The sequence below is a fragment of the Chenopodium album genome, chromosome 4 (assembly GCF_948465745.1).
Source record: "Chenopodium album chromosome 4, dcCheAlbu1.1, whole genome shotgun sequence".
Lineage (NCBI taxonomy): Eukaryota > Viridiplantae > Streptophyta > Magnoliopsida > Caryophyllales > Amaranthaceae > Chenopodium > Chenopodium album.
This window is the reverse complement of record NC_137837.1, coordinates 50,493,566-50,517,362: the sequence shown is the minus strand read 5'-3', so window position 1 is coordinate 50,517,362 and position 23,797 is coordinate 50,493,566. Positions and strand designations below refer to the sequence as shown.

The 23,797-nt window shown below is 38.9% G+C and overlaps 2 non-coding genes across 2 annotated transcripts; both read left to right on the top strand.

The window, feature by feature from the left end:
* Positions 1–12,750: 12,750 nt before the first annotated feature.
* On the top strand, positions 12,751–12,857 carry LOC145629747 (small nucleolar RNA R71). Its single transcript, XR_014111896.1, has one exon. It is a non-coding gene; the product is annotated as a small nucleolar RNA R71 (small nucleolar RNA).
* Positions 12,858–16,999: 4,142 nt separating this feature from the next.
* On the top strand, positions 17,000–17,106 carry LOC145629615 (small nucleolar RNA R71). The gene has a single exon (XR_014111778.1). It is a non-coding gene; the product is annotated as a small nucleolar RNA R71 (small nucleolar RNA).
* Positions 17,107–23,797: the final 6,691 nt, after the last annotated feature.

The following is a 23,797-nucleotide window of genomic DNA, read 5'->3' as shown; positions in this document are numbered from 1 at the left end:
AAACTAAAACAACTCCTAATTAGAAACTAATTGCTCGTCAAAAAATGGTTCTCCAGAAACACGCGCCCGATCGGGCTAGAGGCCGCCCGATCGGGCGCGTCTTTTTGCTCGCTCAGGTCTTCTCATAGCCCCGCCCGATCGTGTAAAGCCTCGCACGATCGGGCGCGCCTTGGGCCACGCACCAGCATGCATCTCGCCCGATCGGGCATATGCTTGCCCGATCGGGTCCGGTCTTCTTCTTTGAGGCTTGGACTTCGATTGGGCTAGATTTCTCGGCCCAATCCATATTTCCTCTCGGGTCTCGAATACATGGTCCAATTGCCTCCTGATCCAAATAACCGAGCCCTTAATCACCGACTCGATGACTCTAGCCGGCCTTGGGCTCCAAAAGTGGTCGCGTTCCTCCAATGCTCGTAGTTGCTTTATAAAAATCCCGGGAAAATGCTCCAAAGGTGCAATTCCCTGCAAAACTCAACCAAAACTACGAAAACACTAGAAAACACATATTAGTAATAAAAGTGGCCTGAAAGAGCCAAAAACACTACTATTAATGACCACAGGACGGGGGTAAAATACTATATAAAATAGACATATCAAACTCCCCCAAGCCAAACCTTTGCTTGTCCCTAAGCAAAGAGCTCTTCAATGAACATATAAAACATACTTCACCCAATCAACAAATCAAAAGCCAACGATTCAAGGTAAAATTAAACAAACATGCTTCAACGTCAATCAATCTTATTCATCTAATCACCCTTCCTCCCCAACAATTGTCAAGTAGAGCAAACCACAAGAGCATATAGAATTCAAGACTAGTGCTCACACACTCGACTCTCATTTATGTGGCGAGTAAAGAATGTACTCGATCGCTCTCCACCCAACCCCTTTAATGTGAACAATGCCCTCCCAACTCACACTCTCGTGTGTATAAAAACATTGAACGCTCATCCTACTAGTCGACTCGAAATATGCCAAGTCATAACTTGCATTGAAAAACAACACTTTCACATTTACATAACTTCTATGCACAAGGTCGGAAGGTCTTTAAAGCTTGTAATGTAAGGCTAGGGTAAAGGTAGGATAAATTTGGGATAATGTGAGAGAAAAGATATGCATTAAGGGAGCCAAATCCTTAAAAATCCATGATCAAAAATAATGATCATACACATCTCCAACATAACCAACTCCAACAACAAACCACCAAATATATACTCCAAACAATAAAACAACCCCCAACACTCACAATTTCACTCATAAAAATATGATAATGTAGAACAAGAGTGAATAACAAACCTTGAACTCATAACTTGAAATATTTACATTGAAACTCAACTTTTTTTTTTTCTTTCTCTTGATTAACCTTCACTTAGAACATTTGAACATCTGGTTTTTTTCTTTTTTTTTTCTTAGAAGTTCACTTTCTTTTATTCAAATTTCTCATTTCATTTTTTTTTTTTTTTTTTTTTGAACTTCTTTTTTTTCCATCACACTTTTATTTTTCTCAAATATATACAACTTTTTAAACTCATAAAAACAAAAATATGATCAAGAACAAATTACTTCTCAAAACCCACCCAAATTGTGCAAATAATGTGCACACTACAAACTCCCTCACCTCACTGACTAATAGCTCCCCCAAGCCAAGCTTGGGACTAGTAACCAATGGGGCAATTAAGGCTTGTAATGTGGCTATAAACAATAAAAGGGCACAAGCAACAACATGGGTGACAAGAAGGGAACAAATGTATCTAAATACTCTGAAGGCTACCTAAAAGAATGAATGCCTTCGTCCTCCTCATGTGCATAATAAAAAGTCATGAAACACTACTCATAGTTGCAAATCAATACTCAAATTCATTGACACACCAGGAATTATGGAACTATCACACATTTCCTAACCAAATCAACTAGTCAAGCACTATATTCACAAGTAGTTGGACAAAATTGACGTATGTTTAGGAATCCAAACAATTATACTTCAAATCATGACCAACAAATCCACAATATTCATCATCAAATACCAAGAATCAAAACAATTTTCTCAAGTATGGGGCACAGGGAAGCATGATTTACAATTCATTGGAACGTATTTTTGAAGTTTTTATTTTTTCAATTTTTTTGTATTTTTATATATAAAGAAAGCAATAAAAACTACACTAGGAAAGCAAGAAATCTAACCTAGAAAGCAAATAAAGGGAGAGAAGGAAGAGAATTTCCAAGTGAAAGAACACCCCCCAAGCCAAATCAAGCAATGCCCTCATTGACTTGGGAGAGTAGCCTACTCCTCATCCTCATCCATCCTAGAATAACCCCCGCCATGGCTAGAACCGGCTCCTCCATGGCTAGAACCACCACCATACCCCAAACCACCAGTATAGTAGTTAGGGTCTACATTCCCCCCAAACCCACCAAAAGGAGCATCGGTCCCATATCCATGGACCGATGAATAGTCCACATAGGTACCGAAGGCACTTGGGTCCGTGTAACCCCCTTGGGGGTATTGGAACCAATCAGGGGCAAGTGAATCGGGGGGAATAGCCCCCCGACGGGCATAATCATCATACATGGGGTATAAACCCCGCCCTAGGTTCCTCTCCACAACCCCAACCCTAGCATCTAGGGCTCCTACCCTAGAGTCCAAATTCCTAACCATACCCTCCATCCGCCCTTGCCCACTCTCTATCCGATCCAATTGGCTTCTAAAAGCCGAAAAGTCATATGGGGCGTTAGGGTCGATGTTGTAGTTAGTTGAGGAAGTGGGAATGTTATGTGTGTAGTGTTGGGGTGATGGTTGGTGGAATTGTTGTGGTGGTGAGGGAGGTGCTTGGTGGTGTGCTTGGGCCTCCCCTTGGTCTCCTAATTCAAAGGTATAGGAGGGAAGACCCTTCTCGAATTTGGTCGAGGCTGGGTTAGGCAAGGTGAAAGTGTTGTCTTTCCTACCCGACTCCCTATGAATCACCCACCAAGTCTCACCCCCTATCACATTTATCCAGTTAAGGCCTCCTAAGTAGGGTGCGTCCATTAAGGTTGGTCCGGCTACCTTACCATCATCATCAGGGGTCCAACTAAGGTATTTGACCGCAATGTGGGTTACTAACCCACCAAAGTAAATTGGGACCCTAGACCTACCCGATTCGGCCGCATTGGCCACCCTCTGAAAGTGTTGGGCCATCCTATGAACTATGTTAAGCTTGTCACTCTTAGGAATCATGTATGATCCCAATAGTTCTAGTTCATCTCTCCTCACATTAGCCGGTTCATGCCTCCCAAAGATGGTGAGGCCAACAAACCGTTGCCAAAGTTTTGGCACGGGATGTTGAATCCAAGTGCCCTTGGCATGTTGGAGGTTTAAGTTAGGATTCCCTGTTAGAGCACGGTAGACAAAAGTAATGTTGTCTTGGGGTGGTTCAATTGGTCTATCGGCTTTCAATTCAAACAATTTACCAAAATCCTTCAAAGACAATCTAATATCTTTATTAAACAAACGAAATTGAACATGAGAGATTAGAGCACTTGATTTTATGACATTAAAACTAGAAATGAATTCTAAAGTCAAATAATCATATGTATCATAATGTAATTGGAACAAACCACTCATGCCAATTCCCTTGAACAATTTCTCAACATATTTATCAATTCCTAGTCTAGAAAGCGTAGGGTGATGAATAAAACGGGTAGGAATTACCTGCCGCGTGACGAGGTTGAGCATCCTTTGCCTTTGCTCTTGGGTGGTGATGACCACCCTCTCCCACCCCGGAATTTGCAGCTCCGGGTCAATGGTAGGTGCTTGTTGCCTCGATCCTTCACCCCAAACAGTCCTAGACCTCTTGAAAGCCATTTTAGAGTGAAAATAGTAGGAATTGAAGCTTTCTCTCTCTTAGGGTTTGAGAAGAAATTGAGAGAAAGTGTTGAAAATTTAGTGTAGATTGTAGAGGAAGATGAGAGGAGTTGGAAAATGTAAGAATTTTCAAGTTTGGATGGAAGAATTGGAAGAGATCTTGGATTGAAGTGTGAGTTGAAGGTATGAAAATGGAGGTTTTAGAGAGAGAAAGTGAATGAAGGAGATGAAATAAGGAGAAAATGAGGAAAGAAAGAAGAGAAAAGAAAATAAAGGGGGGGACGGCCTGAAGGCGCGCCCGATCGGGCGAAGGGTTGAAATTCCAGAATACCAGTTGCGCGCCCGATCGGGCGAGCTCCGCCCGACATTTCTTTTCTTCTCACTCGATGAGCGCCCGATCGGGCGAAAAGAGAACTTGTTTCCAGGTCTCCTCTCGCGCCCGATCGGGCAGCCACGCCCGATTGGGCGAATAATAGGCTGAAATCTGGGTTGCTTGCGCGCCCGATCGGGCAGATTCGCCTGATCGGGCGGATTGTGCTCCGATTTTTGCCTCACTTGCGCGCCCGATCGGGCGAGCCTTGCCCGATCGGGCCCGTACCAAGCCCTGCTTTCCGATTTCGTTTCTTCTTCAAAAATTTTCTAAGTCTTTATACCTGTCAAATTCATACCTGTACAACAACACTTAAAACTGGTGAAATATCACTCTCCTCGCCTCTCTAATGAAAATAAAATAAGAGAAAAGGAAAACTAATCTAGAAAGCATAGAATACGGGTTTCCTCCCGCAAAGCGCTGGTTTATATAGGTCCCGCACGACCTTCTTACCAAGTATAATTCCTAGGACCCTTTACCGAACGCTTGATCGGGTGGTTTCTCACCCGGCCTAGCGATGTTTAGGCTGCGATACGGCTTCCTGACATAACCTGTGGGACGCCAAGTCGCCTTATGTAGTGGATCCTCCTTGACTTGGAATGGGGGATTTTCAATGCGACGCACTAAAAACCTTTCTTCGATCGAATGTTGCTTCAAATTGTCATTGCGTTCAACACTTGCAACTCGATCTGGCGGAACACTTACCGTAGGCTCGGTTCGCACAACTTGCTCGATCGGTTCCACTTGTTCATCCTCGAAACCAAGACCAACTGACAGGGTAAAGTCGTATCCCCTAATCAAAAATAATTACCTAAATCACTAACTAAAGTAGATAGGGAAGTAGGGTCGATCTCCACAGGGAAACAAGTCTTTTTACTCCTAATTAAATATTATAATCTAAATTATTTAAGTAACCAATATTTATGAATGAATAAGAAGCTAAACTAAAAAGAGTAGGAATAGGGAGAAAATAATATATGAAAGGATCTAGGGCATAGGTTCACCAATAAATAATACTCCGGGGTAAAATAGGGTAATCAATCATTGACATTGCATAAATAACATGATTAACAGGCTCTCGCAATTTATTAACCAACATAGACCTAACAGGCTCTCGCAATTTACTAGATCTAAGTTCTTATTGAAAATAACCTTTAATATCAAATTAACATCTGCTCGATTCATCAATTTAATATTGCTATACTTTTACAAGCCGCAATTGTAAAACATTAAAACATTCCAATAAGAAATCATCATGCAATACCAACAATCAATAATAGTCAAACATCAATGCATCAATTAACCAGATTGTAAAGGGCTCTCGCTACTTATTACAATCACACAATTAATTTACCGGTATTAAATCTCATCTCTCGAATCTTGACTTAACCATTTATAAATTAACTTGCCTATTAAAACTAGACCTAAACATTAATTCTCATCTCTCGATTCTTGAATCAATATTGTCAAACTCATGCATAAAAGATAGGCCTAATCTAGTCACAGAGCATTAAATCAATCAATAGGAAGTTAATCTAGCATTGATAATCAACAACAATAATTTACCCCTTCATATCATTTATTAGATCCCCATAAACCCTAGAAATTAAACTACTCACACATAATTAAATATAAACTAAGCAAAGCAATAAAATAAATCATGATCAAAGGAATAAAATAAATAACTAAGATTAAGGGAAGAGAAATCGTCACCAAAATAAATCTGGAATTAATCAAAGAAATAAGAACAAAGGTTTAGGGAGAGAGTTTAGAGAGAGAAAACTAAGTAGAGAGAGAAAGTCTAAGAGAAAAGATTAAGAGAAGAAGAAGGAGGTCCTAAAATCGTATTACGGAGGAGTATTTATACTCCGTACAAAAATCCTAAACTAAAACAAATTAAAACGACGCTAATCGTCTCCTAAATATACACGCGCCCGATCGGGCGAGGCACCGCCCGATCGGGCGCGCCTTTTTTCACCTCTAATAGCAATCTCGCGCCCGGCCGGGCGCCAGCCTTTTTGGCCGGGCGACTCATTTGGGCCAATATTTGGATTTCGATTGGGCTCCAATTCTTCGGGCCAATCTGGGTTTCCTCTTTGGGTCTTGAATACTCGGTCCAAACGCCCCGGTATCACCTCTACCGAGCCCTTAATCACCGGTTCGATGTCTCTAACCGGCCCTGGGCTATAAACTCTGGTCGTGCTTTTCCAATGCTCGTGATTGCTCCTAAATATCTCGGGAAAATACCCCAAAAGCATAAATCCCTGCAAAATTCAACCAAATCTACGAAAACACTAGAAAACACCAATTAGTAATAAAAGTGGCTCTAAAGAGCCAAAAACACTACTAATTACAACCAAGGGACGGGGGTAAAATACTATATTAAACGGACACATCAAACTCCCCCAAGCCAAACCTTTGCTTGTCCCTAAGCAAAGATCTCATCAATGAATCAATAAATATGCTTCACCCCAATAAGTAAAAATCAAGCACAAACGATCCAAGGTAAATCAAATAAACACGCTTCAGAGTCAACCAATCAAATCCATCCAATTACCTATCTTCCCTAACAATTGTCAAACAGAGCAAACCACAAGAGCATATAGAATTCAAGACTAGTGCTCACACACTCGACTCTCATTTATGTGGCGAGTAAAAGATGTACTCGATCGCTCTCCAACCACCCCTTTAATGTGAACAATGCCCTCCCAACTCACACTCTCGTGTGTATAAAAACAATGAACGCTCAATCCTACTAGTCGACTCGAAATATGCCAAATCATAGCTTGCATTGATAAACAACACTTTCACATTCATACAATTCTACGCACAAAGGTCAGAAGGTCTTTAAAGCTTGTAATGTAAGGCTAGGGTAAAGGGTAGGATAAATTTGGGAATAAGTGAGAGAAAAGCTATGCTTAAAGGAGCCATATCCTAATAAAACCCATGATCAAAATAAATAATGATCATACATCTCCTACATAACCAACTCTAACATCAACCAAATATACTCCAATCATAATAAATAAATCCAACTCTTACAATTTCACTCATAAAAATATAATAATGAAGAAGTGGGGTGAATAATCAAACTTTATTTCCAAACTTGAGTTTTTCATTGAAGCTCAAATTTTTTTTCTTTTGAATCAACCTCCAACTAGAACATTTGAACATATTTTTTTCTTTTTTTTTTTTTCTATTGAAGTTCACTTATTTTTTTACATTTTTTTTTCTTTGAACTTCTATTTTTTTCATAACATCATGCTTTATTTTTTCAAGAAAATATAACTCTCATACTCATCAAAAATAAACATGAATAACAACAAAAATACTTCTCAAACCCCACCCAAATTGTGCAAATAATAAACACACTACAAACTCCCTCACCTCACTCACTAATAGCTCCCCCAAGCCAAGCTTGGGACTAGTAACCAATGGGGCAAAATAGGCTTGTAATATGGCTAATAAACAACAAAAAGTCAAGGCAACAACATGGGTAGCGAGAAGGGAACAAATGTATCTACAATGTCTAGAGGCTACCTACAAGAACAAATACCTTCGTCCTCCACAATGTGCATAATAATGAATCATATAAATATTACTAATAGTTGCAAACCAATACTCAAATTCATTGACATACCAGGAACTATGGAACTATCACACATTCCTTGCCAAATCAACTAGTCAAGCACTATATTCACAAGTAGTTGGACAAAATTGACGCATGTAAAGGTTTCAAGCAATCAAACATCATATCATGATCAACTAATCCACAATGCCCATCATCAAGTACCAAGGATCAAAACAAATTTCTAAAGTAAGGGGCATAGGGAAGCATAATTTATAATTCATTGAAACGTATTTTTGAGTTTTTTTTAATTTTTCAATTTTTTTGTATTTTTATATATAAAGAAAGCAATAAAACTAACCTAGAAAGCAAAAAATCTAACCTAAGAAAACGCACCAAAAATAAAAGAAAAGAGAAAAAGAAAAATACCAAACCAAAATCTCCCCCAAGCCAGAATCAGACAATGTCCTCATTGGCTCGGAAACTAGCCCAGCATAGCTAGTCCTCATCATCCTCGTCCATCGAGCCGAAACCCGCACCTCCACTGCCACCTGCACCACCTGCACCAGAAGAGCTACCACCAAAATAGTCAGCGTGAAAACTCCCCCCCGCCGGTCCCCCGAAAGGTATGTCCTGCCCGTACCCGAAAAAGGAAGAATAGTCAAAGTAAATACCACGGGCAGTGGGATCCCTACCGTATCCCTGGGGTGGAGGCTGAAACCAGTCAGGGTGGATAGCGTCGTCGGGAATGTTGCCCCGACGAGCATAATCATCGTACATAGGGTAGAGAGCTCTACCCTGGTTCCTCTCTAGGTACCCTAACCTGTGGTCAATAGAGCCCACCATCCTCCTAAGGTCAGTCTGTGCATGCTCAATACGTCCTAGGGCCTGACCTATACTCTGAAAATCCCAAACTAGGTCAGAGTCAACATGAGGGACGGAATGGGACATACGAGGTGGAGAGAAAGCCACCTCGGGCTGGGGCTGAGGTGGTAGAACTGGTGGTGGTGGTGCCTGTCCCCTAGCGTTGGCAACTAAAGCATCATAGGTGTAAGAAAGTTGCCCTGGGGGAAAGGCGGTCAAGTCTGGACTGGGAAGGGGAAAAATGGGCAAAGGTTGCTCGTTCCCAGTCCGAATACACCAAAAGGGTGTCTTCTCGCTATCCGGCCTAACCCACCCTACATCCTCAAAATACCTAGCAGTCATGTAGGTATCTGGTCCGCAGTTGGTCAGCTGGTGGGGTCCGTTTACTACAAAACCGGCCTTTTTCACCGCTAATCGAGTGATAAGGCCACCTAAACGGATAGGGGACTTGGAAGTGGTGCTGGCTGTGGCATGCCGACTCAGGTGATGAACTATGAACCTGCCTATGTTCAATTTCCCGAACCCGTATACATAGTGACCTATTATAGCTAGTTCGTTGGTTTGAGCGTTATGAGGCTCGGCCCTACCCAAAAAACACAATCCCGCAAATCTTTGCCAGATTTTCGGGACAGGGTGGTGAATGGGTTTGGTACTAGCATGTTGGGGGTCAGGGGCAGGTAAACCAGTCAAAGAAAAATATAAATCACCCATTTTATAATCTTCATGCCACTGGTGAGATAATTCAGAATTTAATTCAAAATTTTACAGAATTCAACAAATGTTAAACTAATATTTCTATTGTTTAACCTGAAAAATAAATTAGGCCCATTCCTACTACTAACAACATGAAAAGTGGACAAAAATTCACATGTGAGTTCTCGGTATGTAGGATAATGCATGTCAACGAATTTTCTCATGCCAATATCATTCAAAAATCGTTTAACATAATCAAACAGACCATATGATTCTAAGGTAGGGCGATGTGACCACCGAGAAGGGATTACCTCACGACCGACCAAATGCTCCAATCGTTCTTTCTGTTCCCGGCTCACGATCCGGATCGTCGGCCAATACGGGAGCTGTAAGTCTGGGTCGTACTCCTCCCTCGAGCTGGAGCTCCTACCAAAAATTGATCTTGCCCTCTTTGAAGCCATGTAGAGAAATGGGTCGAAAATATTTTGAATTAAAACTGAAAAAAAAAAAAAAAATTTATGAGAGTGAAGAGGATGAAGAGAGGATTACAAATATATAAAAAGTTTGGAATTTGGATTGGTAATGGAGGAGAAATCTTAGAGAGAAGTCAGAGAAGATTTGAGTTTTAGAGAGAGAAAGTAATGGAGGAAAGAAGAAATGAAGAAAGAGAGAAGAAAGAAAGAAGAAGAGACGCGGAACTTAGCTCGCGCCCGGTCGGGCGGTGGCTCGCCCGATCGGGCGATCTGATCTAATATCAAGTTGTTTCTCGCGCCCGGTCGGGCGCCAGTCGCCCGGTCGGGCGATCTAACTACCTGATTTCCGCCTTGCTTTCGCGCCCGGTCGGGCACCAGTCGCCCGATCGGGCGAATTTTTGCCCAGAATTTCTTCACTTCTCGCGCCCGGTCGGGCGAGGCTTGCCCGATCGGGCGGACAAATTAGTCCGTAAACGTCAAAATTCGCGCCCGGTCAGGCGCCTCTCGCCCGGTCGGGCGAAATTTCTTATTTTTGAAGCCCTGCTCTCGCGCCCGATCGGGCGAGCTTCGCCCGGTCGGGCCCGAGACTAAATCGGGGAGAGCTAATTTCCTTCTGTTCTCAAAAAGTTGTCTAACTCTTTTCCTTCAAACCTGTACAAATACTCAAAAAACTCATTAAATTCCCTCATCTCTCCTCACCTAAGAAAACGAAAAGAAAAACTGGTCTAAAAACATTAAAAATACGGGTTGGCTCCCGCAAAGCGCTGGTTTATCTAGGTCCCGCACGACCTTCTTACCAAGTATAATTCCTAAGACCCTTGGCCTAACGCTTGATCGGGTGGTTTCTCACCCGGTCTAGCAATGTTTAGGCTGCGATGCGGCTTCCTGACATAACCTATGGGACGCTAAGTCGCCTTATCTGGTGGATCCTCCATGACTTGGACTGGGGGATCTTCAATGCTACGCACTAAAAACCCTTCTTCGATCAAATGTTGCTTCAAATTGTCATTGTGTTCAACACTTGCAACTCGATCTGGCAGAACACTTACCGTAGGCTCGATTCGCACAACTTGCTCTATCGGTTCCACTTGTTCATGCTCGAAACCAAGACCAACATTGTAGAGTGCTCTTTCTATTGCATCGACTTCCTTCTGCCATTTGTCTATCTCATCTGAAAGGGACGCAACACAAGATACCGCCTCCAAGGGATCTTTTTCAAGAGCTTGGGGCTTAGTAGAATAATTTACAACCACATTAACACTGAAACATTTCTCCTCAGTCATGGAGCTTTTGAGGGTATTATTCAGATTAAAAACCACTTTATCGTCCCCTACAGATAGTGTTAGCTTACCACTTCTAACATCTATGACTGCTCCTACAGTGTTAAGGAATGGTCTACCCAAAATAATTGGGGTTTGCATATCCTCAGCCATATCAAAAACAACAAAGTCTACAGGTATATAAAATTTACCTACTCTAACGGGTACATCCACTAAAACACCTAGGGGGTATTTGAAAGAACGGTCGGCCATTTGCAGAGTTATATTGGTAGCTTTTAATTTACCCATATTCAACTTAGAACACACAGATAATGGCATGACGCTAACACTAGCACCCAAATCACATAATGCATTATCAATCAGAATATTACCAATATGACAAGGGATAGAAAAACTACCCGGATCTTTCAATTTAGGTGGAGACTTATTTTGAAGTACGGCACTACACTCTGCAGTGAAAGCTACTGTCTCTACCTCACTAATAGACCTTTTTCTCGTCAAAATTTATTTCATAAATTTTGCATATGAGGGGATTTGTGTGATCAATTCAGTAAAGGGAACTGTTACCTTCAAATCTTTAACCACCTCCAGGAACTTACCAAACTGCTTATCCAAATTTGTCTTCAATTGACGATTGGGGAAAGGAAGTTTGATAATTGGCTTTTGAGCATTCTTCTCTTTGTCTGGAGTAGCCACCTTCTCCGGAGTTTTCCCCTGCAATGTAGAATTAGATATGTTAGTGTTATCCTCTAGCCCTGCAGGGCTAGCAACTACATTCTTTGGTTTAATGGAATCAAGATTAGCATTATTTAATAAAATAGGTTCATCAACTCTGGGCACAGAGGGCCCTTCATAGTTTGAACCACTCCTTAGAGTAATTGCAAATGCTTGATCCGTAGGCCTAGTCGGTTGTGCCGGCAAGGCTCCCTGTTGGCGTGCTTGTAAAGTAGCGGAGAGTTGCGCAATTTGATTATCTACAATTTTGTTATGTGCTAGAATTTGATCAATTGTCGCATCTCTGCTCTCCATGTGCTTTTGCATATTAACCAACATTGCTCTAATTTCCCCCAAAGAAGGGTCTGAAGATGAGGGGGGTTGTTGTGGTTGATTCTTCTGGCCAGCATTGGGATGATTGTATTTCTGCTGTTGTTGCTGTGGCACCTGTGGTTCTTGTGGTGGTGGATTTTGAACATTAGTGCTCCGGTAGGGAATGGTATGGATGATTCCGATACCCAGGATTGTAAGTGTTGGAGTATGGGTTATTCTGCCTATAAGCTTGGAAGGCATTAACTTGCTCCACGGAACTCCTGCAATCCTGCTCCCAATGACCTACAATACCATATTTTTCACAGAAAGCCTCATTAGAATTATTATTAATCGCAGAAACATTGGCTACGTTAGCAGTGCTCAGATTATCTAATTTTTGACAAATAGAAGTCAGTTGAGCTTGCAAAAAGGATACAAAGTCTACCCTATGTTTCCCCTTGTTAGCAAATCCTCTGGGATTCCCATATTGGGAATTATGTATCGCCATATCTTCAATAACCTGACCTGCGTCATCAACATTAAGATTCATAAATCTCCCACTAGCTGCAGAGTCTAAAATTATTCTAGAAGAATTTCCAATGCCGTTATAAAAGGCTTGGATTAACTGCCATTGTGCTAAATTGTGGTGAGGGCATTCTCTTTGTAAATCCTTGAACCTCTCCCAAGCCTCATATAAAGACTAATCGGCTTCTTGGGCGAAGTTCTGAATCGCACTCCGTAGTACTGTTGTTCTCTCTGCAGGATAATACTTGTTATAGAAATTCAAAACAAGAGTTTCCCATTCAGTTATACCAAGTGTAGTTCTATTTAAACCATTAAACCACAATTTAGCTTTTCCAGTTAAAGAAAAGGGAAAGAGAATCTCCCTGATTTGGTCTTGAGTGACCCCGGCTTGCCTTATGGTGGCAATATTGACAATAGTCGGCAATGTGAAGATTCGGGTCTTCACCCTTGGCTCCACTGAATTGCTTCCTCTCTATCATCGTTATAAATTGAGGCTTAATTTCAAATTGAACCCCATCAAGAGCCGGAGTAGGAGTGAGATGTGGAAAATCCGTAAGCTTTGGTTGTGAATAATCACTAAGCTTCTTTGGAACCGCCATCTCTGATGATGCCTCTGAATTGCTAGAACCAATTGGAGAATCTCGGTGATTATTGTTATTATCACCAGAACCCGCCAGGATTTGCTGGTAGAAGTTTTTCTGTCTATGGAAGGAACGTTCGATCTCAGGATCGAATGGGATGTAACCTGATCTGGAACACCTGGGCATAAACAAAAACTAGAAGCAAATATGAGATTTGTCTCAGAGAACTAACGCTCTCTGAGACAAAAGGGAAATAATCTAGACTATAAAAATAATCAGAAATAAAAATAAAACCGTTTCCCCGGCAACGGCGCCAAATTTTGACAGGGTAAAGTCGTATCCCCTAATCAAAAATAATTACCTAAATCACTAACTAAAGTAGATAGGGAAGTAGGGTCGATCTCCACAGGGAAACAAGTCTTTTTACTCCTAATTAAATGTTATAATCTAAATTATTTAAGTAACCAATATTTATGAATGAATAAGAAGCTAAACTAAAAAGTGTAGGAATAGGGAGAAAATAATATATGAAAGGATCTAGGGCATAGGTTCACCAATAAATAATACTCCGGGGTAAAATAGGGTAATCAATCATTGACATTGCATAAATAACATGATTAAAAGGCTCTCGCAATTTATTAACCAACATAGACCTAACAGGCTCTCGCAATTTACTAGATCTAAGTTCTTATTGAAAATAACCTTTAATATCAAATTAACATCTGCTCGATTCATCAATTTAATATTGCTATACTTTTACAAGCCGCAATTGTAAAACATTAAAACATTCCAATAAGAAATCATCATGCAATACCAACAATCAATAATAGTCAAACATCAATGCATCAATTAACCAGATTGTAAAGGGCTCTCGCAACTTATTACAATCACACAATTAATTTACCGGTATTAAATCTCATCTCTCGAATCTTGACTTAACCATTTATAAATTAACTTGCCTATTAAAACTAGACCTAAACATTAATTCTCATCTCTCGATTCTTGAATCAATATTGTCAAACTCATGCATAAAAGATAGGCCTAATCTAGTCACAGAGCATTAAATCAATCAATAGGAAGTTAATCTAGCATTGATAATCAACAACAATAATTTACCCCTTCATATCATTTATTAGATCCCCATAAACCCTAGAAATTAAACTACTCACACATAATTAAATATAAACTAAGCAAAGCAATAAAATAAATCATGATCAAAGGAATAAAATAAATAACTAAGATTAAGGGAAGAGAAATCGTCACCAAAATAAATCTGGAATTAATCAAAGAAATAAGAACAAAGGTTTAGGGAGAGAGTTTAGAGAGAGAAAACTAAGTAGAGAGAGAAAGTCTAAGAGAAAAGATTAAGAGAAGAAGAAGGAGGTCCTAAAATCGTATTACGGAGGAGTATTTATACTCCGTACAAAAATCCTAAACTAAAACAAATTAAAACGACGCTAATCGTCTCCTAAATATACACGCGCCCGATCGGGCGAGGCACCGCCCGATCGGGCGCGCCTTTTTTCACCTCTAATAGCAATCTCGCGCCCGGCCGGGCGCCAGCCTTTTTGGCCGGGCGGCTCATTTGGGCCAATATTTGGATTTCGATTGGGCTCCAATTCTTCGGGCCAATCTGGGTTTCCTCTTTGGGTCTTGAATACTCGGTCCAAACGCCCCGGTATCACCTCTACCGAGCCCTTAATCACCGGTTCGATGTCTCTAACCGGCCCTGGGCTATAAACTCTGGTCGTGCTTTTCCAATGCTCGTGATTGCTCCTAAATATCTCGGGAAAATACCCCAAAAGCATAAATCCCTGCAAAAGTCAACCAAATCTACGAAAACACTAGAAAACACCAATTAGTAATAAAAGTGGCTCTAAAGAGCCAAAAACACTACTAATTACGACCAAGAGACGGGGGTAAAATACTATATAAAACGGACACATCACTAACATTGTAGAGTGCTCTTTCTATTGCATCGACTTCCTTCTGCCATTTGTCTATCTCATCTGAAAGGGATGCAACACAAAATACCGCCTCCAAGGGATCTTTTTCAAGAGCTTGGGGCTTGTTAGAATAATTTACAACCACATTAACACTGAAGCATTTCTCCTCAGTCATGGAGCTTTTGGGGGTATTATTTAGATTAAAAACCACTTTATCGTCCCCTACTGATAGTGTTAGCTTACCACTTCTTACATCTATGACTGCTCCCGCAGTGTTAAGGAATGGTCTACCCAAAATAATTGGGGTTTGCATATCCTCAGCCATATCAAGAACAACAAAATCTACAGGTATATAAAATTTACCTACTCTAACGGGGACATCCTCTAAAACACCTAGGGGGTATTTGAAAGAACGGTCAGCCATTTGCAGAGTTATATTGGTAGCTTTTAATTTACCCATATTCAACTTAGAATACACGGATAATGGCATGACGCTAACACTAGCACCCAAATCACATAAAGCATTATCAATCAAGAGATTACCAATATGACAAGGGATAGAAAAACTACCCAAATCTTTTAATTTAGGTGGAGACTTATTTTGAAGTACAGCACTACATTCTGCAGTGAAAGCTACTATCTCTACCTCACTAATAGACCTTTTTCTCGTCAAAATTTCTTTCATAAATTTTGCATATGAGGGGATTTGTGTGATCAATTCAGTAAAGGGAACTGTTACCTTCAAATCTTTAACCACCTCCAGGAACTTACCAAACTGCTTATCCAAGTTTGTCTTCAATTGACGATTGGGGAAAGGAAGTTTGATAATTGGCTTTTGAGCATTCTTCTCTTTGTCTGAAGTAGCCACCTTCTCTGGAGTTTTACCCTGCAATGTAGAATTAGATGTGTTAGTATTATTCTCTAGCCCTGCAGGGCTAGCAACTACATTGTTTGGTTTAATGGAATCAAGATTAGCATTATTTAATGAAATAGGTTCATCAACTCTGGGCATAGAGGGCCCTTCATAGTTTGAACCGCTCCTTAGAGTAATTGCAAATGCTTGATCCGTAGGCCTAGTCGGCTGTGCCGGCAGGGCTCCCTGTTGGCGTGCTTGTAGAGTAGCGGAGAGTTGCACAATTTGATTATCTACAATTTTATTATGCGCTAAAATTTGATCAATTTTCGCATCTCTGCTCTCCATGTGCTTTTGCATATTGACCAACATTGCTCTAATTTCCCCCAAAGAAGGGTCTGAAGATGAGGGGGGTTGTTGTGGTTGATTCTTCTGGCTAGCATTTGGGTGATAATACTTCTGCTGCTGTTGCTGTGGCACCTGTGGTTCTTGTGGTGGTGGATTTTGAACATTAGTGCTCCGGTAGGAAAGGTATGGATGATTCCGATACCCAGGATTGTAAGTGTTGGAGTATGGGTTATTCTGCCTATAAGCTTGGAAGGCATTAACTTGCTCCACGGAACTCCTGCAATCCTGCTCCCAATGACCTATAATACCACAATTTTCACAGAAAGCCTCATTAAAATTATTATTAATTGCAGAAACATTAGCTACGATAGCAGTGCTCAGATTATCTAATTTTTGACAAATAGAGGTCAGTTGAGCTTGCAAAAAGGATACAGAGTCGACGCTATGTTTCCTTTTATTAGAAAATCCTCTGGGATTCCCATATTGGGAATTGTGTATCGTCATATCTTCAATAACCTGACCTGCATCATCAACATTAAGATTCATAAATCTCCCACTAGCTGCAGAGTCTAAAATTATTCTAGAGGAATTTCCAATGCCGTTATAAAAGGCTTGGATTAACTGCCATTGTGCTAAATTATGGTGGGGGCATTCTCTTTTTAAGTCCTTGAACCTCTCCCAAGCCTCATATAAGGACTCATCGACTTCTTGGGCGAAGTTCTGAATCGCACTCCATAGTACTGTTGTTCTCTCTGCAGGATAATACTTGTTATAGAAATTCAAAACAAGAGTTTCCCAGTCAGTTATACCAAGTGTAGTTCTATTTAAGCCATTGAACCACAATTTAGCTTTTCCAGTTAAAGAAAAGGGAAAGAGAATCTCCCTGATTTGGTCTTGAGTGACCCCGGCTTGCCTTATGGTGTTGCAATATTGACAATAGTCGGCAATGTGAAGATTCGGGTCTTCACCCTTTGCTCCACTGAATTGCTTCCTCTCTATCATCGTTATAAATTGAGGTTTGATTTTGAATTGAACCCCATCAAGAGCCGGAGTAGGGGTGAGATGTGGAAAATCCGTAAGCTTTGGTTGTGAATAATCACTAATCTTCTTTGGAGCCGCCATCTCTGATTATGTGTCTGATGATACCTCTAAATCGCTAGAATCAGTTGGAGGATCGCGGTGATTATTGTTAGTATCACCAGAATCCGCCAGGATTTGCTTGTAGAAGTTTTTCTGTCTATGGAAGGAACGTTCGATCTCAGGATCGAAAGGGATGTAACCTGATCTGGAACACCTGGGCATAAACAAAAACTAGAAGCAAATATGAGATTTGTCTCAGAGAACTAACGCTCTCTGAGACAAAAGGGAGATAATCTAGACTACAAAAACAATCAGAAATAAAAATAAAACCGTTTCCCCGGCAACGGCGCCAAATTTTGACAGGGTAAAGTCGTATCCCCTAATAAAAAATAATTACCTAAATCACTAACTAAGGTAGATAGGGAAGTAGGGTCGATCTCCATAGGGAAACAGGTCTTTTTAATCCTAATTAAATATTATAATCTAAATTATTTAAGTAACCAATATTAAAGTTGAATAAGACTAAACTAAAAAGAGTAGGACAAGGGAGAAAATAATATATAAAGGATCTAGGGCATAGGTTCACCAATAAATAATACTCCGGGGTAAAATAGGGTAATCAATCATTGACATGGCATAGATAACATGGTTAACAGGCTCTCGCAATTTATTAATCAACATAGATCTAACAGGCTCTCGCAATTTACTAGATCTAGGTTCTTATTGAAAATAGCCTTTAATATCAAATTAACATCTGCTCGATTCATCAATTTAATATTGCTATACTTTTACAAGCCGCAATTGTAAAACATTAAAACAATCCAATAAGAAATCATCATGCAATACCAACAATCAATAATAGTCAATCATCAATGCATCAATTAACCAGACTGTAAAGGGCTCTCGCTACTTATTACAATCACACAATTAATTTATCGGCATTAAATCTCATCTCTCGAATCTTGACTTAACCATTTATAAATTAACTTGCCTATTGAAACTAGACCTAAGCATTAATTCTCATCTCTCGATTCTTGAATCAATATTGTCAAACTCATGCATAAAAGATAGGCCTAATCTAGTCACAGAGCATTAAATCAATCAATAGGAAATTAATCTAGCATTGATAATCAACAACAATCAATTAACCCCTTCATATTATTTATTAGATCCCCATAAACCCTAGAAATTAAACTACTCACACATATTAAAAACTAAACTAATCAAAGTAATAAAATAAATCATGATGAAAGGAATAGAATAAATAACTAAGATTAAGGGAAGAGAAATCGTTACCGAGATAAATAAATCTGGAATTAAAGAAAGAATTAGGAACAAAAGTTTTGAGAGAGATTAAGAGAGAGAAAACTAAGTAGAGAGAGAAAGTCTAAGAGAAAAGGATTAAGAGAAGAAGAAGAGGGTCTAAGAGAAAATACCCCTAATTATTCCACACAAAACGTATTTAAAACAAAACTAAAACAACTCCTAATTAGAAACTAATTGCTCGTCATAAAATGGTTCTCCAGAAACACGCGCCCGATCGGGCTAGAGGCCGCCCGATCGGGCGCGTCTTTTTGCTTGCTCAGGTCTTCTCATAGCCCCGCCCGATCGTGCTAAGCCTCGCACGATCGGGCGCGCCTTGGGCCACGCACCAGCATGCATCTCGCCCGATCGGGCATATGCTTGCCCGATCGGGTCCGGTCTTCTTCTTCGAGGCTTGGACTTCGATTGGGCTAGATTTCTCGGCCCAAACCATATTTCCTCTCGGGTCTCGAATACATGGTCCAATTGCCTCCTGATCCAAATAACCGAGCCCTTAATCACCGACTCGATGACTCTAGCCAGCCTTGGGCTCCAAAAGTGGTCGCGTTCCTCCAATGCTCGTAGTTGCTTTATAAAAATCCCGGGAAAATGCTCCAAAGGTGCAATTCCCTGCAAAACTCAACCAAAACTACGAAAACACTAGAAAACACATATTAGTAATAAAAGTGGCCTGAAAGAGCCAAAAACACTACTAATAATGACCACATGACGGGGGTAAAATACTATATAAAATAGACATATCATAATCACGCTTAATAAGATAATTAATAATCTTTTTTAGGCTAATATGATTATAATTCAAGTGATCGCCAATAATAGTTTTATTTGTGCATTAATATTCAACCAACATAGATAAACTGGTTTAGGGTTAATCTATTGATTGCATGTTAGTTAGATAGCGCACATGAATACAAGAAGAATAAAGTAGAGGCCTATTATTAGGGCACGTTCAGTCTTTTTTAGGTTGGATTTGTACCTTCATCCCCGAACTTCCAATCTTGGTTCCAGATCTATTGGAGTTCACGATCTCCTAGATCTTTAAGGGGTGTAACCTTCACCCTGTGAACGGTTTACAAGTTCCTAAAACTTGTTGGCGACTCTTTTGCTCTAGATTCCTTCCCTTTGGACGCCACCATGCTTAAGTGCATGATCACAGTGGGGCTCAAGTGTGGGATGGCTTGAAATATTCCCTACAAGTGCGAAGGGTGGATTTGATTGCGGTGGTGGTTAGAGTGTGGTAGGGCTGCTTGGGGTTGTAATTGCTGCGTGATGATGGTATGATTGGTGGCCATTTTGGGGGTGAGAAAGGTGGTGGTTGTTGTTGTTGCTCGTGAATTGGGGAAGCAAAGGAGTTGTGCCTAAGTGAGACTCGGAGGTTGTTGCGGCTCGTCTGCGCTCCCAAGCATCCCTATCATCGGTGCACTCGAGGTGATGCCCGCGAGGCGGGCAACCTTCTAAATATACAACTTGACTTGATTATTAACCTACAAAACACAAATAAAACTAAGGGAGAAAACAAAATAAAATAAAAACTAAACTAAAACTACGGATTATCATCTAAAAATATGAAAAACTCGTAAAAAAATAAACCAAAATGAATTATTAAAATGGAAAACCAAGTAAAACTAAGAAAATTATATGAAAATAATGAAATAAATTATAGAAAATGAACCTAAATCTAATTCTTTTGAGCGCCATAAATGACGCTCATCACCATATAAATGAGATATTTTACAAACTTAGGGGGGGAAGAATGAATTAGCAAAAGTTAGAAAAAAATTAAATAAATAAATAAATATTAATTATGATCCCTATAATGGTAGTTTGAAAAGTTATCTGCCAACTTTTGTCTATATATTATCAAGATAAGTTGCACATTATATGATTTGATTTGTATTCAGTTATGATTCATATTGCATAGCGTTGAAAATATATTTTGGTCATATTAATTATGTGTATACATTGAGATAAAATCTTGCCAACAATACTTGAATCACTACACCTCAAGTGTAGGTTGTATGATCGGATCCAAAATAAAGTTATGCCAAATAGATATGATATATGGCCAAATAGTGCAGTTAACACTTTTTGTAATACCCCAAATTTTTTTAAGTATATTTAGTCAACTATTTTGTTAGTATAAACTTTTAAATATATCATTATTTTCAAATATATATTAATCATTTTCTTTTTTTGGATTTTAAAAAAATATTGATTTTTGGATAATTTCTAAACTGATTTGAAAACTGATAAAATAATAAATTTGAAGCTTATCTTTTCAATAGGAATTTGCACCAAATTCAATTTGACTGAGTCTTATCTTCTGAATATTCTAGAGAAATTCAACCTAAGCTTTATATATATATATATATATATATATATATATATATATATATATATATATATACCAAAATCCTAAAGCTAATACAATACAATTACCCAGTCGTCATTCCCGACCAATCCCTAGTCGGTAAGCGATGGTTCCTTAATTTGATACACTATTCATTAAGCCTTTTTCATGATTTCAAGTCTTACCCACACAATTTTTTTTGTAAACGTTCTATAATTAACTTTCATCAAGAGTAGAGGTGGTTTTCTTTCTGCCAAAAGCAGACACCATTGATTTTCTTTTTAAGAAAGTTTGGAGTGGGTGCGTGCGTGGGAGATGCCGAGTAGGAGGAAGATGTTGATCGTGGACCACTACTACTTATTACTCTTTACCTCTAATTTTCTCACCAAACATAAACTTATAAGAATTTATTTATTTTCCCTCTTACTATTACTAACTTCGTTTTAGACTATTAACAATACGAGTCAGACTAACTTAGTTCTATCATCTTATTTGTAGACGGAGGCTACTAGGTGAACGTTTCGGAGGTTATTTGCCTTAAGATATCACACACGATCAAGGTAATTTTCAATGTCCATCATCTTTAGAATCCCGTTAGGAAATTGTTTTGAAATATTGTGTGCCAACTATGTGCTTATGTATTTATATGTGATGAGTATGCTATCGTATGATATTATGGAATCATATTATATACTAGTTTTCTATTTTGTGTACTAGTATATGTATTTTCGAAAAATTTGATTATTTGATATCGTATGAGTGTTTTTTTAAATAAATAAGATCTTAGGAATTTGATGATTGATTATATGTGATTGATGGTCTATATGTCATGTAGGATGACTATGGTCTAATAATACTGAAATTGAAGTATTGTTACTTGGAATACTTGTGTACAGTGTAATGGGATGATTTAATCTAATAAAATGTACCGTGTTATTTTAATCTAAGAAGGGAAATGAAACTCGAAAGGGTGAAGAACACGTTTCCCACTAGTAGTTAGGGTTGCTACTAGTTGGTTTAAATTATTGTATATTGCTGTTAGTTTTCCTCCTAATCACTGGGTATTAGTGAGGGGTGTGCACATGACATTCTGCTTTATTTCATGGCCATTTGGGGTTACACGCCACCCTCCGTAAAGTAGGTAGTGACATGGACTAGTCTCGGCTTACTGGCGTTCTCTTTCCTTCTCTTAACTAAAGTAATAAAATGTTACGTGACAAGTTGATTTTGGTTGAGTATTATATTGTCTATGAGACTAAAATTTTATATAAAATGTTTTGAACTAAAATTATTTATTTTACGGGATGGAGTTGGAATTACTCAGTTTATCTAATTTTTAGGAGTTTTCTCTCTTTTCTTGTTACTGATTTATTTTGCAGGTTGGTAAGAGAGTACTCGGTTACGTGTGAGGAGACGTTAGAATAATCACGTAGCTAAGACATTTTAGTTTATTTCTGAATTTAATTATTTTCTTTCATCTATTGGTTTCAAAATAATTACAATTTTGATGTAATGACTATTTTATTTTGCCACCAATTAGACCACTTAGTTTATTTAAATATTATTTCAATTTGCTTTGCATTTATTTTTTACGGAAAATAAGTGTAGCAGTAACACTCCCAGAGTTCGATGGTTGGATTTTTGAAAGTTAAAGGTTACTCTTATTGTTTTAAAATTACTCAAATTTTAGGGGTGTTACACTTTTAATAGTGCAATAGTACATAAATACCATAGTATATGAAATACCACAAAAGTGGTATAGATATCTGAATTATTACAATAGATGGCCTATGATATAAGAAAAGTTATGATGGTACCAATAAAAAAAATGTATTTAGATATCATAGTGAAATAGCATGCGATACACAATGGAACCTATGTAGTATGCATATCCATAATGGAATGGACTAGTGAATAAGGGATCTAAAATATATGTATATTTTGATGTCGACATAATGATAATGATCATAAGATTATCATGGACCCAAAGTCCAATGAAATATAAATTTTTAAATTCACTCTGTATAATTTCTTGCATTATTTTGAGCCTTATGTTCATGTGGATGTGTGAGTCATAGTATAATGGATTACTTATTGCATGTGTAGGAAGTTGTTAGACGCATTATATACTTTTTTATATCTTATTATCATTTCTTTATCTCATATTGCATGCATAATTAGTTTCCATACCATTGTGGTATATGGGAAAGTTTGTTCAAGGTATAGTAAGACATTTTTATATTCCAATGGGCTTATAGTTGTAATAAAATTATTAATGACGCCGATAGCATGTTATGAATCATGTAAGAAGAGTTCTGCATAACTCATATACGACGTATTTAAATACGTATCCCTGCATATTTTTTATCGGCAAATACAAGTTTATTTGCGAGATAAACGAATTTTTTGTAGTCTAGTGCCATTTTTGTAGATATATTAAAAAAGCGTGGTCATTTATTCAATACTTTTGGTGAGCTGTTCAATTACTGTTTACAACTTGCATTTACTGTTTGGTGAGAGAATTACACGTAGCCTTCAACTAGTACATGAAAAGACGGATGTACCACTCCATTGGTACTTGAAAAGACGATTATACCCCCAGATAAACTAAATTTGTTTATCTAGGGAATTAATTGGACACAGCTCAAATTTTATGTCTTGAATATTGCAATTATTATC